The 13,328-nt window shown below is 38.7% G+C and overlaps 1 pseudogene; it reads left to right on the top strand.

Annotated features, from left to right (window-relative positions):
* The first annotated feature begins 9,172 nt into the window (after nt 1-9,172).
* LOC143654206 (stress-associated endoplasmic reticulum protein 1 pseudogene) lies at nt 9,173-9,679 on the top strand (annotated as a pseudogene).
* The last annotated feature ends 3,649 nt before the right edge of the window (nt 9,680-13,328 follow it).

Genomic DNA, 13,328 nt, shown 5'->3' with positions numbered 1-13,328 from the left:
ATTGCTATTAAACCCACAGCCAGACTTTGTGTTATCTTGCCTTTACCTTCACATGAGCCATTAAAAAAATGCTCACACTTTTCCACATTTTTGCACTAGTAATTTCCTATTCCTAAAGGTCCTCTTCTCCCATTGGAAAATACTTCCTCTTTCTTGCATGGTACGTACCTTCCTCACACCAAGCAAACTGCTACTCTTGAAAATCGCAGGTCAAGGTCAGCCAAGTGTTCTCCTGCTTGTCTCTTTGGGTTGGCTCCTCCAGTTCTCAGAATGTTACAGCACTCAGTATACTGAAATGGTTCCCATGCCTAACTTTCCCTATCAGATGTTGAGCTCTCAGGGAGTTCTGACTGGAATACAGTAGGCACTCACTGGTACCTTGCTTTTTAGACATAGAGACTTGGGTTCTTGTGCCAGTATGCCACTAAATTGCTATTTTATCAATGCTGAGCATATCATTTAATACTCTGGATTGTCTCATCAGTGGTTCTCAACTGGGGACAGTTTTGTCTCTCCGGGAACATTTGACAATGTCTGGAGAACATTTTCACTGTCACAACTGGAGCGTGCTGACATGTGTCTAGTGGGTAGAGGCCAGGGATGTTGCTACACATTCTATACAACAAAGAACTTATTCAGTCCACAACAAATAATTTATTCATTCCAAATGACAATGATGTTGACATTAAGATACCTGACTTGGTTTATGCCCACCTAGGAGAGTTGTAGTGGGGATATAACCTGTGAAGAATAAACCTACAAGGGCGTTTGTGCTGGTTTGGAAGGATGTATGTCCCCTAGAAAAGCCATGTTTTAATCTAAATCTCATTTCATAAAAGCAGAATAATCCCTAGTCAATACTGTATGTTTGAAACTGTAATCAGATCATCTTCCTGGAGATGTGATTTTATCAAGAGTGGCTGTTAAACTGGATTAGGTGACAACATGTCTCCACCCATTTGGGTGAGTCTTGTTAAGTTTCTGGAGTCCTATGAAAGAGGAAACATTTTGGAGAATGAAAGCGATTCAGAGAGAGCAGAGAAGAACAACATAGCCACGAGAAGCAGAGAGCCCACAAGCCAGCAAGCTTTGGAGACGAAGAAGGAAAATGCCTCCCCGGGAGCTTCATGAAACAGGAAGCCAGGAGAAGCTGGCAGTTGATACCGTGTTCGCCACGTGCCTTTCCAGATGAGAGAGGAAACCGTGACTGTGTTCCCCATGTCCCTTCTCGGATGACAGAGAAATCCTGAACTTCACTGGCCTTCTTGAACCAAGGTATCTTTCCCTGGATGTCTTTGATTGAACATTTCTATAGACTTCTTGTAATTGGGACATTTTCTTGGCCACAGAACTGTTAACTAGCAACTGATTAAATTTCCCCTTTTAAAAGCCATTCTGTTTCTGGTATATTGTATTCGGCAGCTAGCAAACTAGAACAGCATTGGAAAATCTCCTGCCACTCAAGGTATCCACTGCAGAGGGGCATGAGCCATCAATTGTGAGATTCCCTGAATTTATGGATTTCAGCACAGTACCAAAATCTGTCAGCAATAGGTGGAAATTCCAAATTCCTTACAGAATTGAAGGAATTCTATTCTAATAGGAACAAGTTCTACATTTCAGCTTTTGACATCATAGTTATATTAAACAAACAACAAAACACCATTACAGAGATATAACTATTAACTCTAAGATACACTTCAAGCCTTTGCTGAAGTGAATCTGTTGTACATTCTAAGGAAATCAATGACTTTCATTTCCCAAATCCTCTTTTATTGAGTTAAGTGGCAGTATGGAGTGCTTACAATTTGCCAGGGACTGTGCTAAGTACGTAAGATAAATTCCTAATCTCTACAACCCTCTGAGGTAGGTACTGCCACCTGTTTTATACAAGGAAGTAGACTCAAACAGTTTAAGTAGTATCCTAGATAATGCTCATTTGTATAAAACATTAGCTGTCTATATGCTTGTCTGTAGCAAGTTGAGCTTTTAGGACCTAAGGGGAAAGGAGGTCTATTAAGTTAAAATAGCAAACAAGATTGGGAAGGGTTATGCTTATAAGGAAAAAGAAAAAACAAATAAGTTTAAAATGCCAGAAAAATAAATATTTGTAATTCATGGCCTTTATATATCAAGAGCTCTTAGAAATCATTAAGAAAAAGATAAGTAATCTAATTGAAATATGGACAGGGTAGATCACACTTCATAGAAAAGAAAATACAAAATGGCTTTAAATTTGTAAGAGAAATGCAAAATAAAACAACAGTAAGATAAGGATTTTCATTTATCCAAGTGACAAAGATCAATATGGTAGTAGTGTTGGCAAGATGGTATGCAAAGAGGCACTTACAGCTGGAATTGCAAATTAGCACAGAGTATCATTTAATACTTTGGGTTGTTTCATCAGTGGTTCTCAACTGGGGACAGTTTTACCTCTCAGGGAAAACTCAGAGATATTACGGGATTGGTTGCAGACCACCACAATAAGTGAATATTACAATAAAACTAGTCATACAAATTTATTTCCAAGTGCATATAAAGGTTATGCCTATACTGTTGTCATAATGTGTGCAACAGCATTGTACCTAAAAAAATAATGTACATACACCTTAATTGAAAAATACTTTATTGCTTACACAGATCTGAAAGCAGGAATCCAGACATTTGCACACTAATGTTCATATTTGCATTACTTATAACTGCCAAAGGATGGAGACAACCTAAGTGCCCATCAATCAATGAATGGATAAATAAAATGTGGAATATACATATGATGGAATACTATTCAGCAAGAAGGAATATGGTCCTGAAGCATGTGACAACTTTGATGAACCTTGTAGACAATGCTAAGTGAAAAAGTGAAACACAAGAGGATAGCTATTGTATGATTTCACTAATATGAACTAACTAGAACATGTAAACTCATAGTCATAAAACACAACATGGGTTACCTAGAGATTGACAATAGCTAGAGAATGGGGAGTAGTTACCTAATATGTACAGAATTTTTAATGAAACTGAACTTACAATGTTTAGAAATAGATACAGGTGAGGGTAGCTTGTTATTGGAACTATAACAGTGCTAAACTGTACATGAATTTGGTTGAAAGAGGTTTAGAGCCAAGTATGTCACTGATTAACAATAAAAATATGAATTAAGTTCTCTCATGAACTAGTGCAAATGTACACTTGTACGAAGAGTTAATAATAGAGTGGTATATGGGGGGAAATAACCTAATGGAAGATACGGACTATATTTAACAGTAATACCTTAATGTTCCTTCATCAACAGTAATAGGTGTAGCACACTGATAATGAAAGTCAATAGGGGGTATACCGGTTTGAATATATGGTGTACTCCAGAAAAGCCATGTCCTTTAATCCTTATTCAATATAGCTGGAAGGGAGTTTTTTTATTATCCTTGGAGATGTGAACCACTCAATTGTGGGTGGTAACTTTTGATTAGATGGTTTAAGAGGGAATCATTTTGGAAAAAGCTAGAGCCCACGTAGCTAGAGACCTTTGGAGATGAAGAAGGAAAACACCCTGGGGGGAAATTCATGAAATAAGAAGCCTGGAGAGACAGCTAGCAGACTTCGCTATGTGCACTTCCAGCTAAGAGAGAAACCCTGAAATTATCGGCCTTCTTGAACAAAGGTATCTTTCTCTGGATGCCTTAACTTGGACATATTTACAGCCTTGCTTTAATTTGGATATTTTCATGGCCTTAGAACTACAAACTAGCAACTTAATAAATTCCCCTTTTTAAAAGCTGTTCCACTACAGATTGTGCAACAGGACTGATTGTAAAACCTCAGAAATGGATAGCACAATACTACCTAACTTGAACCTTATTTACAATTATGTTAAAACACTGAATGAAGCTGAATGTGAGAATGATAGAGGGGGGAGGGCTGGGGCCACAGATGAAATCAGAAAGACGAAAAAGACTGAGATGGTATAATCTAGGAATGCCTAGAGTGTATAATGATAGTGACAAATGTACAATTTTTTTTTTTCACATGGGCAGGCACCAGAAATCAAACCCGGGTCCTCTGGCATGGCAGGTGAGTATTCCTGCCTGCTGAGCCACCGTGGCCCGCCCAAATGTACAATTTTAAAAGATATTTTTGCATGAGGAAGAACAAAGGAATGTCATTACTGCAGGGTGTTGAAAATAGATGGTAATTGATATTTTAAAATTTTAACTTATGTATGAGACTAAAGCAAAAAATGTTTATTTGGTACAAAATTTATATTTTGACTAGCGCATTTCTTAATATAACTTATGTAGACAGCTTAATTGAACACTATAAGTACATGGAACCTTGAGCAGGGCATGAGATTTTTTGGTTTGTCCAGGCTGATGCCCTGATAAATCCCAGAATGATTTGAACAGTGAATAAAAAAGTATTTGCAAAGTCCCCTTCAGGGAATGGTGAAAAGGGGGAAAATTCAACTTCCCCAAGTTGAATTCTTGATAGTCTCACAAGAAGTGCGGACAATCAAAATCAATAGGCTGAGCCCCCAATCTTGGGGTTTGTTTATATGAAACTTAACCCCACAAAGGATAGGTCAAGCCTACTTAAAATTAGGCCTAAGAGTCACCCCCAAGAGAGCCTCTTTTGTTGCTCAGATGTGGCCTTTCTTCAGTGAACACAAAAAGCGAACTCACTGCCCTTCCCCATCTACGTGGGACATGACTCCCAGGAGTGTGGACCTTCCTGGCAACGTGGGACAGAAATCCTAGAATGAGCTGGGACTCAGCATCAAGGGATTAAGAAACCCCCTAGAATGAGCTGAGACTCAGCATCAAGGGATTGAGAAAACCTTCTCAACCAAAAGGGGGAAGAGCGAAATGAGACAAAATAAAGTGCAAATGGCTGAGAGATTCCAAACAGAGTTGAGAGGTTTTCCTGGAAGTTATTCTTATATCACCTTGTTAGTCAAGATGTAGTGGAGAGGCTGGAGGGAACTGCCTGAAAATGTGGAGCTGTGTTCCAGTAGCCATGTTTCTTGAAAATGATTGTATAATGATATAGCTTTCACGATGTGACTGTGTGATTGTGAAAACCTTGTGTCTGATGCTCCTTTTATCTACCTCATCAACAGATGAGTAAAACATATGGAATAAAGATGAATAATAGGGGGAACAAATGTTAAAATAAATTTAGAGTGAAATGCTGATGCTTGGTGAGGGGGGTGTATGGTATGTATGAATTTTTTTCTGTTTTCTTTTTCTGAATAGATGCAAATGTTCCAAGAAATGATCATGATGATGAATATGCAACTGTGTAATGATATTGTGAATTACTGAATATATATGTAGAATGGAGTGATCAAAAGTTAGGAATGTTTGCGTTTGGTATTTAAAAAAAATTTTTTTAATTAAAAAAAAAAAGGATGTAATGGAGAGCCTGGAGGGAACTGCCTGAAAATGTAGAGCTGTGTGTTACAGTAACCATGTTTCTTCAAGATGATTGTATGATATAACCTTCACAATGTGACTGTGTGGTTGTTAAAACTTTGTGTCTGATGCTTTTACCTACCTCATCAACAGACGAATAAAACATATGGAATAAAGATGAATAATAGGGGGAACAAATGTTAAAATAAATTTAGATTGAAATGCTAGTGATCAATGAAAAGGAGGGGTAAGGTGCGTGGCATGGATGAATTTTTTTCTATTGTCTTTTTATTTCTTTTTCTGAATTGATGCAAATGTTCCAAGAAATGATCATGATGATGAATATGCAACTATGTGATGACATTGTGAATTACTGATTATATATGTAGAATGGAATGATCATAGGTTAAGAATGTGTTTTGTTGTTATATATATATACATTTTTTTTATTTTCACATTGGTATAATTTTATTCTTTTTTTTAAATTTTTTTTATTAATCAAAAAAAAGAAAAGAAATTAACACAACATTTAGAAATCATTCCACTCTACAAATGCACTCAGTAATTCTTAGTTTCATCACATAGATGCATGATCATCATTTCCCAGTACATTTGCATCGATTTAGGAAAAGTACTAGCAAAACAGCAGAAAAAGATATAGAATGCCAATATAGAGAAGAGAATTAAAATAATAATACTAATAATATATATATATATATATAAAGGAAAAAGAAAAAAACAAAAACAAAAGATACAAACACACAAACAAACAAACAAAAAACCATATTTCAGGTGCAGCTTCATTCAGTGTTCCAACCTAGTTACATTACATTCAGGTATTATTGTGCTGTCCATTTTTGAGTTTTTGTATCTAGTCCTGTTGCACAGTCTGTATCCCTTCAGCTCCAATTACCCATTATCTTACCCTGTTTCTAACTCCTGCTGGTCTCTGTTACCAATGATATATTCCAAGCTGATTCTCGAATGTCGGTTCACATCAGTGGGACCTTACAGTATTTGTCCTTTAGTTTTGGGCTAGACTCACTCAGCATAATGTTCTCTAGGTCCATCCATGTTATTACATGCTTCATAAGTTTAGTCTGTCTTAAAGCTGCATAATATTCCATCGTAGGTATACGCCACAGTTTGTTTAGCCACTCGTCTGTTGATGGACATTTTGGCTGTTTCCATCTCTTTGCAATTGTAGATAATGCTGCTATAAACACTGGTGTGCAAATGTCCGTCTGTGTCTTTGCCCTTAAGTCCTTTGAGTAGATACCTAGCTGTGGTATTGCTGGGTCGTAATCCATTCTGCCATTCTATGTCTTTTGATTGGGAAATTCAGTCCATTAACTTTTAGTATTATTACTGTTTGGATAATATTTTCCTCTACCATTTTGGCTTTTGTATTATATATATCATATCTGATTTTCCTTCTTTCTACACTTTACTCCATACCTCTCTCTTCTGTCTTTTCGTATCTGACTCTAGTGCTCCCTTTAGTATTTCTTGCAGAGCTGGTCTCTTGGTCACAAATTCTCTCAGTGACTTTTTGTCTATAAATGTTTTAATTTCTCCTTCATTTTTGAAGGACAATTTTGCTGGATATAGGAGTCTTGGTTGGCAGTTTTTCTCTTTTAGTAATTTAAATATATCATCCCACTGTCTTCTAGCTTCCATGGTTTCTGCTGAGAAATCTACACATAGTCTTATTGGGGTTCCCTTGTATGTGATGGATTGTTTTTCTCTTGCTGCTTTCAAGATCCTCTCTTTCTCTTTGACCGCTGACATTCTAACTAGTAAGTGTCTTGGAGAACGCCTATTTGGGTCTATTCTCTTTGGGGTGCGCTGCACTTCTTGGATCTGCAAATTTAGGTCTTTCATAAGAGTTGGGAAATTTTCAGTGATAATTTCTTCCATTAGTTTTTCTCCTCCTTTTCCCTTCTCTTCTCCTTCTGGGACACCCACAACACGTATATTTGTGCGCTTCATATTGTCATTCAGTTCCCTGATCCCCTGCTCAAGTTTTTCCATTCTTTTCCCTATAGTTTCTGTTTCTTTTTGGAATTCAGATGTTCCATCCTCCAGTTCACTACTTGTAGCTTCTGTCTCTTTAGATCTACCATTGTAGGTATCCATTGTTTTTTCCAGTTTTTCTTTTTTGTCCTTCACTCCCATAAGTTCTGTGATTTGTTTTTTCAGATTTTCTATTTCTTCTTTTTGTTCAGCCCATGTCTTCTTCATGTCCTCCCTCAATTTATTGATTTGGTTTTTGAAGAATTTTTCCATTTCTGTTCGTATATTCAGCATTAGTTGTCTCAGCTCCTGTATCTCATTTGAACTATTGGTTTGTTCCTTTGACTGGGCCATATCTTCAATTTTCCGAGCGTCATCCATTATTTTCTGCTGGTGTCTGGGCATTTGATCAGATTTCCCTGGGTGTGGGACCCAGCTGGTTGAAAGCTTTTTCTGTGAAATCTCTGGGCTCTGTTTTTCTTTTCCTGCCCAGTAGGTGGCGCTCGTGGCGCTCGTCTGTCTGCGGGGCAGTCGGCCCGGGAAACCGCGCGTGGAGGGGGGGTCGCTGGCCGCCGCGGCTTGGGAGAGTGCCGTTCCTAATTGCCCAGCTGGCCTGAAACACCAAGCATGACCGGAGGGCCCCCGCTATCCAACGTTCCCAGTCAGACCGGGGAGCCACCCCAGTGGAGGGGACCCCAGTCGCCAGCTGCCCCGGCCGGGAAAACGCGCGCCCCTCGGGTATCTCACCGCAGCAGATTCTCCCTGCCCGTTCAGCTGTTCCAGAATGGGGTACGCTGTCTTTTTGGTCTCTGTCCTGACTCCGGGAGCTGTTTCGTATTGTTTCTATTTCTTTAGTTGCTTTTCTGGAGGAGGAACTAAGACCCGCGCGTCTTACTAAGCCGCCATCTTCTCCGGAAGTGTTGTTATATATTTTTTTAATTTAAAAATTAATTTTAAAAAATTTAGACTGAAAAAAAAAAACTTGAGGTGACAATTTACTTCAATAATTAAAACAACTTATTTTGACAAAAAATAAAATAATAAAATACCACTTCGGTATATCGCATTTCGGCAGCTTGCAAACTAGAATGGCGGGATCAGGGTAAGGGATATTTGGAGGGTTTGTTTTTTTTTTTATGTCTATTTGTTGTTTTTCTTTTTGGAGCAATAAAAATGGTCTCAAGTAGAAAGTGATGACTGTACAACTAAGTGATTACACTGTGAGACACTATATTTTGGACAGATTATATGATGTGAGTATATCGATAAAATTTGTAGTTAAAAAAATACTTTATTGCTAAAAAATGCTAACCGACAACACTGCGGGGCGCGAGCGGTCTAGGCTAGGCCCTTACGCGTGTCTCGGCCCTCCCGCTCCCTTCTTTCCCCGAGGGCGGAGCCCACGCTTCCGCCGAGCGGAGCCCGCCCAGTGGTGACGCTGGCAGCCGAATCCAAAGTAGTTCGAGGCGGCTGGCTGTACCGTCCGGTTGTTGCGTTGCCCTTCCTTCCTCTTTCGCTCCACGCTCTCGGCTACTGCCCGAGCGGCGGTGGCGGCGGAGGGACGTCCCGGCAGCCTGCTGTCTTACTCCCGCGTCCCGTCCTGCTCGGCAGTCCGTCGGCGACCCGCGCCGGCTAGTGCTCAGCCCCTCCGAGCACCGTGCCCAGGTCCAGCGGCCGGAGCTCGCGCCCCGCCTGAGAGCCTCCTCGCTCCGGCGGCGCGGACCCTAGGAGCTGGGCCTCGCAGCGGCCGGAAGAAAGGCGAGCGAGCGCGTCTGAGGGGGTAGCTGGGGCTAAGAGTGGCGCCGCGAAGATGGTCGCCAAGCAGCGGATCCGTATAGCCAACGGGAAGCACAGTAAGAACATCACCCAGCGCGGCAATGTCGCCAAGACCTCGAGAAATGCCCCCGAAGAGAAGGCATCTGTAGGACCCTGGTTGTTAGCTCTCTTCATTTTTGTTGTTTGTGGCTCTGCAATTTTCCAGATTATTCAAAGTATCAGGATGGGCATGTGAAGTGACAGACCTTAAGATGTTTCCATTTTCCTGTGAATTTTAACTTGAACTCATTCCTGATGTTTGATACCCTGGTTTAAAACAATTCAGTAAAGCATCCTGCCTCAGAATGACTGTTCATATCATATTTCATGTGTCATTCCAAGGTTTCTTCACCAGTCATGCCGAGTTTTCTAGTCCATACCACAGTGCCTTGCAAAAGCACCACATGAATAAAGCAATAAAATTTGATTGTTAAGCTTCAGTAGTGGGCTCTACTTATTCAGTCAGTAAAGAGTAAATTTTTCTATGATTGTTTAAAACGGTATGCAGTATGGATAATTAGATCAAATCTGTGTAGGCAGGGTCTGAATTTTGTTAGCCCTAATGTGTCAATGCAATTAGCTTAATTTAAAAATTGAAATCTGGTTTTTGTATAGATAAGTAGGCACTTTATGACTATCTTTTGAATTGAAAGCACATTCCCATATAGGGTAAAGTAACTGTCCTGTAATAAGGTGCTTATAAATGGAACAGCTTCATGGCCTAGTTTTACCACAACCTTTAGCACCTGAAAATTTTGAAAAGCTTCTAAATGCCTAATATGAAGGGAGATGCGTATAATCACAACATCTATTTTAACAATAGTCTTTCTATTATACTACCTTGGATTTTGCATGTGTGAATATACTAATCAAAGATGCCATTAAAAAGAAAAAAAACGATTGAGCATTTTGTAACTTAGTCGTTGCAGTTTCACTAAAAGCTACTGTAGAGCCAAGTCAGGGAAGGTTGTTTATGTCAGCATTGATTTCATCGGAACTATTTAAATATGTCAAAGGGATTTATTATATCAGACAAAATAAATGGAAAAGATACTGCTAAAGATGGGTGCCTCATCAGGACATGCTTTTGAGCCCAATGTGCCATAAGACATCTTCACATGTTACTAGCACTTTTAATACCAAAAAGGCACATCAACTAAACTAAAAGTCATACTTAGTTTAGAAATGCTTTTACTGGGTTTATGATTAAATTGCTGTTGTTACTAGGTACATCAGATTAGAGTGACATTTGAAATTAAATCAATTTAGTGATAAGAATCAGTCTTTAGTCTTCCTTTGTAGTATGATTTTCAGGTTTTGATTGATCAAATTTCCCTTCTACTAGTAGGGGTGAGGGTGATAAGGCAGGTTTTGGATTTTCTAGTACTGTTGAAAAACTGCAAGTATTGGCTATTTATATCCTTAGCCATATCTTAGTAAAAAAAAGGCTGAGGTGTCTACTAATGAATTGGAAAAAAGCTGCTTCTGTTGGCTTTGTTGATAGTCCCAGGATATCTCTTTTTAAAGTTAAGAGGAAAAGAAGGGAAATCTACCTAGTCTATACACAGTGTGAACCTCATAGCTTCTGATAACCCCCCCATGGGGAGAAGGGAGAGAAGTAGTTAAGGATGTTGACTACTCAGGTTAGCTTAGCTGCTCCAAATGAAGGAATAGAAATCAGCTGACCTTGGGCCAGTCGGTTTTCAATCACATCATTACCTGCCTTTCTCACCCAGTAAATCAACCCCTCTATTTGGTTCCCTCCTGAAATAGGTGTCTTGGTTAAATGTCTGTTTTTTAAACTTTTCAAATGAAAGTTACTGCTCTAAATTCATAGCAGGTGCCTTAATTTTTGTTTTGAGTTAAACCATTCCATATCAGAATTTCCCCTGGTTTACTATAATTGGCTTTAAAATGTTGGGTTTTAAAAAAAGTACGGTCTTGATTAATTTGACTGTTAAATTGGTAGCGATGTGCTTGTTTTACATTTGTAAAATTGCATTCCCTTTGTATCTCATGTGTAATTTACCAACTGAGTGCATTTTATATTAAGGATGGATTATGCATGTTTGAGTAAATTAAAACTGTATCTTACTTGATTTGTCCTTTAAAAAATAAAGTTCCCTGAATATTTCATGCCTTCTGAAAGAAAATTATTTTCAAAATTTACTTACTTTACAAAATAAATTTACTTTTTATAATTAATAGAAAATTATTTTTAAAGAGTGCCTAGTGTTAAGTTGTACTTGAGTTTAAATAGTACCCAGCACAGATTTATAACTGGAAGTGGGTAGCAAGAAAAATATATAAAAAGCACAATTAAATACTTCCCCTAGGGTTTACCCTCATCTCACTATTATCCCAGTTTGATTTATAGAAAAATGTCTTTTGATCTCCCTTTCCCAGTTGAATTTAGATATTTAATGTTGAGCACAGTATTGAAATAAAATGTATTTGAATTGTCTACATTTAAAAAAAAATGCTAACCATCATCTGAGGCTTTAGTGAGTTGTTATCTTTTCGCTGGTGGAGGGTCTTACTCTGAAGCTGATGGCTGCTGACTGACCAGGGTGGTACTTGAAGAAGGATGGGGTAGTTGTGGCAATTTCTAAAAATAAGACAACAATGAAGATGACTGCATCAACTGACTCTTCCTTTCATGATAGACTTCTCTCTGGCATGCGATGCTGTCTGATACCATTTTACTCATAGAACTTATTTCAAAATTGGAGTCAATTCTCTCAACAATCCTTTATTGTCATTTCAACAATGTTCACAGTATCTTCACTAGGAGTTAGGTTCCATCTCAATAAACCACTTTTCTTTTGCTTATTCATTAAAAGCAACTCATCCATTCATTTTATCATGCGACTGCAGAAATTCAGTCACATCATCAGGTTCCACTTCTAATTCTAGTTCTATTTCCACCACATCTATAGTTACTTCCTCCACAGAAGTTCTGAACTCGTCAAAGTCATCCCTGAGGGTTGGAATCAACTTCATCTAAACTCCTGTTTATGTTGATATTTTCAACTCTTCCCGTGAATCATGAATGTTAATTGCATCTAGAATGGTGAATCCTTTCCAGGTTTTCCATAGACTGCCCAGATCTATTAAAGGAATCAGAATCTATGAAAGCTTTAGCCTTATGAAATATATTTCTTAAATAATAAGGCTTGAAAGTCAAAAGGACTTCTTGATCCATGGGCTACAGAATGCATGTTGTGTTAGTAGGTATGGAAACATCACGAATTTCACACACCCCTAACACAGCTCTTGGGTGACCCAGGTGTGCTGTCAATAAGCAGCAGTATTTTGAAAAGTAACTTTTCTTCTGAGCAGTAGGTCTCCACAGTAGACTTAACATATTCAGTAAACCATGTTGTAAACAGATGTGCTGTCATCCAGGCTTTGTTATTCTATTTATAAAGCACAGGCAGAATAGATTTAGCATAATTCTTACAGGCCCTACGATTTTTAGAATGGTAAATGAGCTTAGGTTTCACTTAGTCACTGGCTGCATTAGCCCCTAACAATGAGAAGCTTTGAAGCCAGCCATTGATTTCTCTCTGGCTATGAAAGTCCTAGATGGCATCTTCTTCCAATTGAAGGCTGTCTAGTTACACTGAAAACCTGTTGTTTAGTGTAACCATCTTCATCAGTTAATTACCTTCGTCAAATCTTCTGGATAAATTGCTATAGCTTTGATATCAGCACTTGCTGCTTCACCTTGCACTTTTATGTTATGGAGAGGGCTTCTTTCCTTAAACTTCATGATCCAACTCTGCTAGCTTTAAACTTTCCCTCTGGGGTTGCCTCATCTCTACTCAGCCTTTACAGAACTGAACAGAATTAGGGCCGTGCTTTGGATTAGGCTTTGGCTTAAGGGAATGTTGTAACTGGTTTGATCTTTTATCCAAACCACTAACTTTCTTCCTATAAGTCTATTTCACTTTACCATTCGTGTGTTTACTGCAGTAGCACTTTTAATTTCCTTCAAGAACTTTTCCTTTGCAGTCACAACTTGGCTGTTTGGCACAAGAGGCCTAGCTTTCAGCCCCAGTTTCGGCTTTCAAATGCCTTTCTCAC

The sequence above is a fragment of the Tamandua tetradactyla genome, chromosome 13 (genome assembly GCF_023851605.1).
Source record: "Tamandua tetradactyla isolate mTamTet1 chromosome 13, mTamTet1.pri, whole genome shotgun sequence".
Taxonomy (NCBI): domain Eukaryota; kingdom Metazoa; phylum Chordata; class Mammalia; order Pilosa; family Myrmecophagidae; genus Tamandua; species Tamandua tetradactyla.
This window is presented reverse-complemented; position numbering and strand designations above follow the sequence as displayed.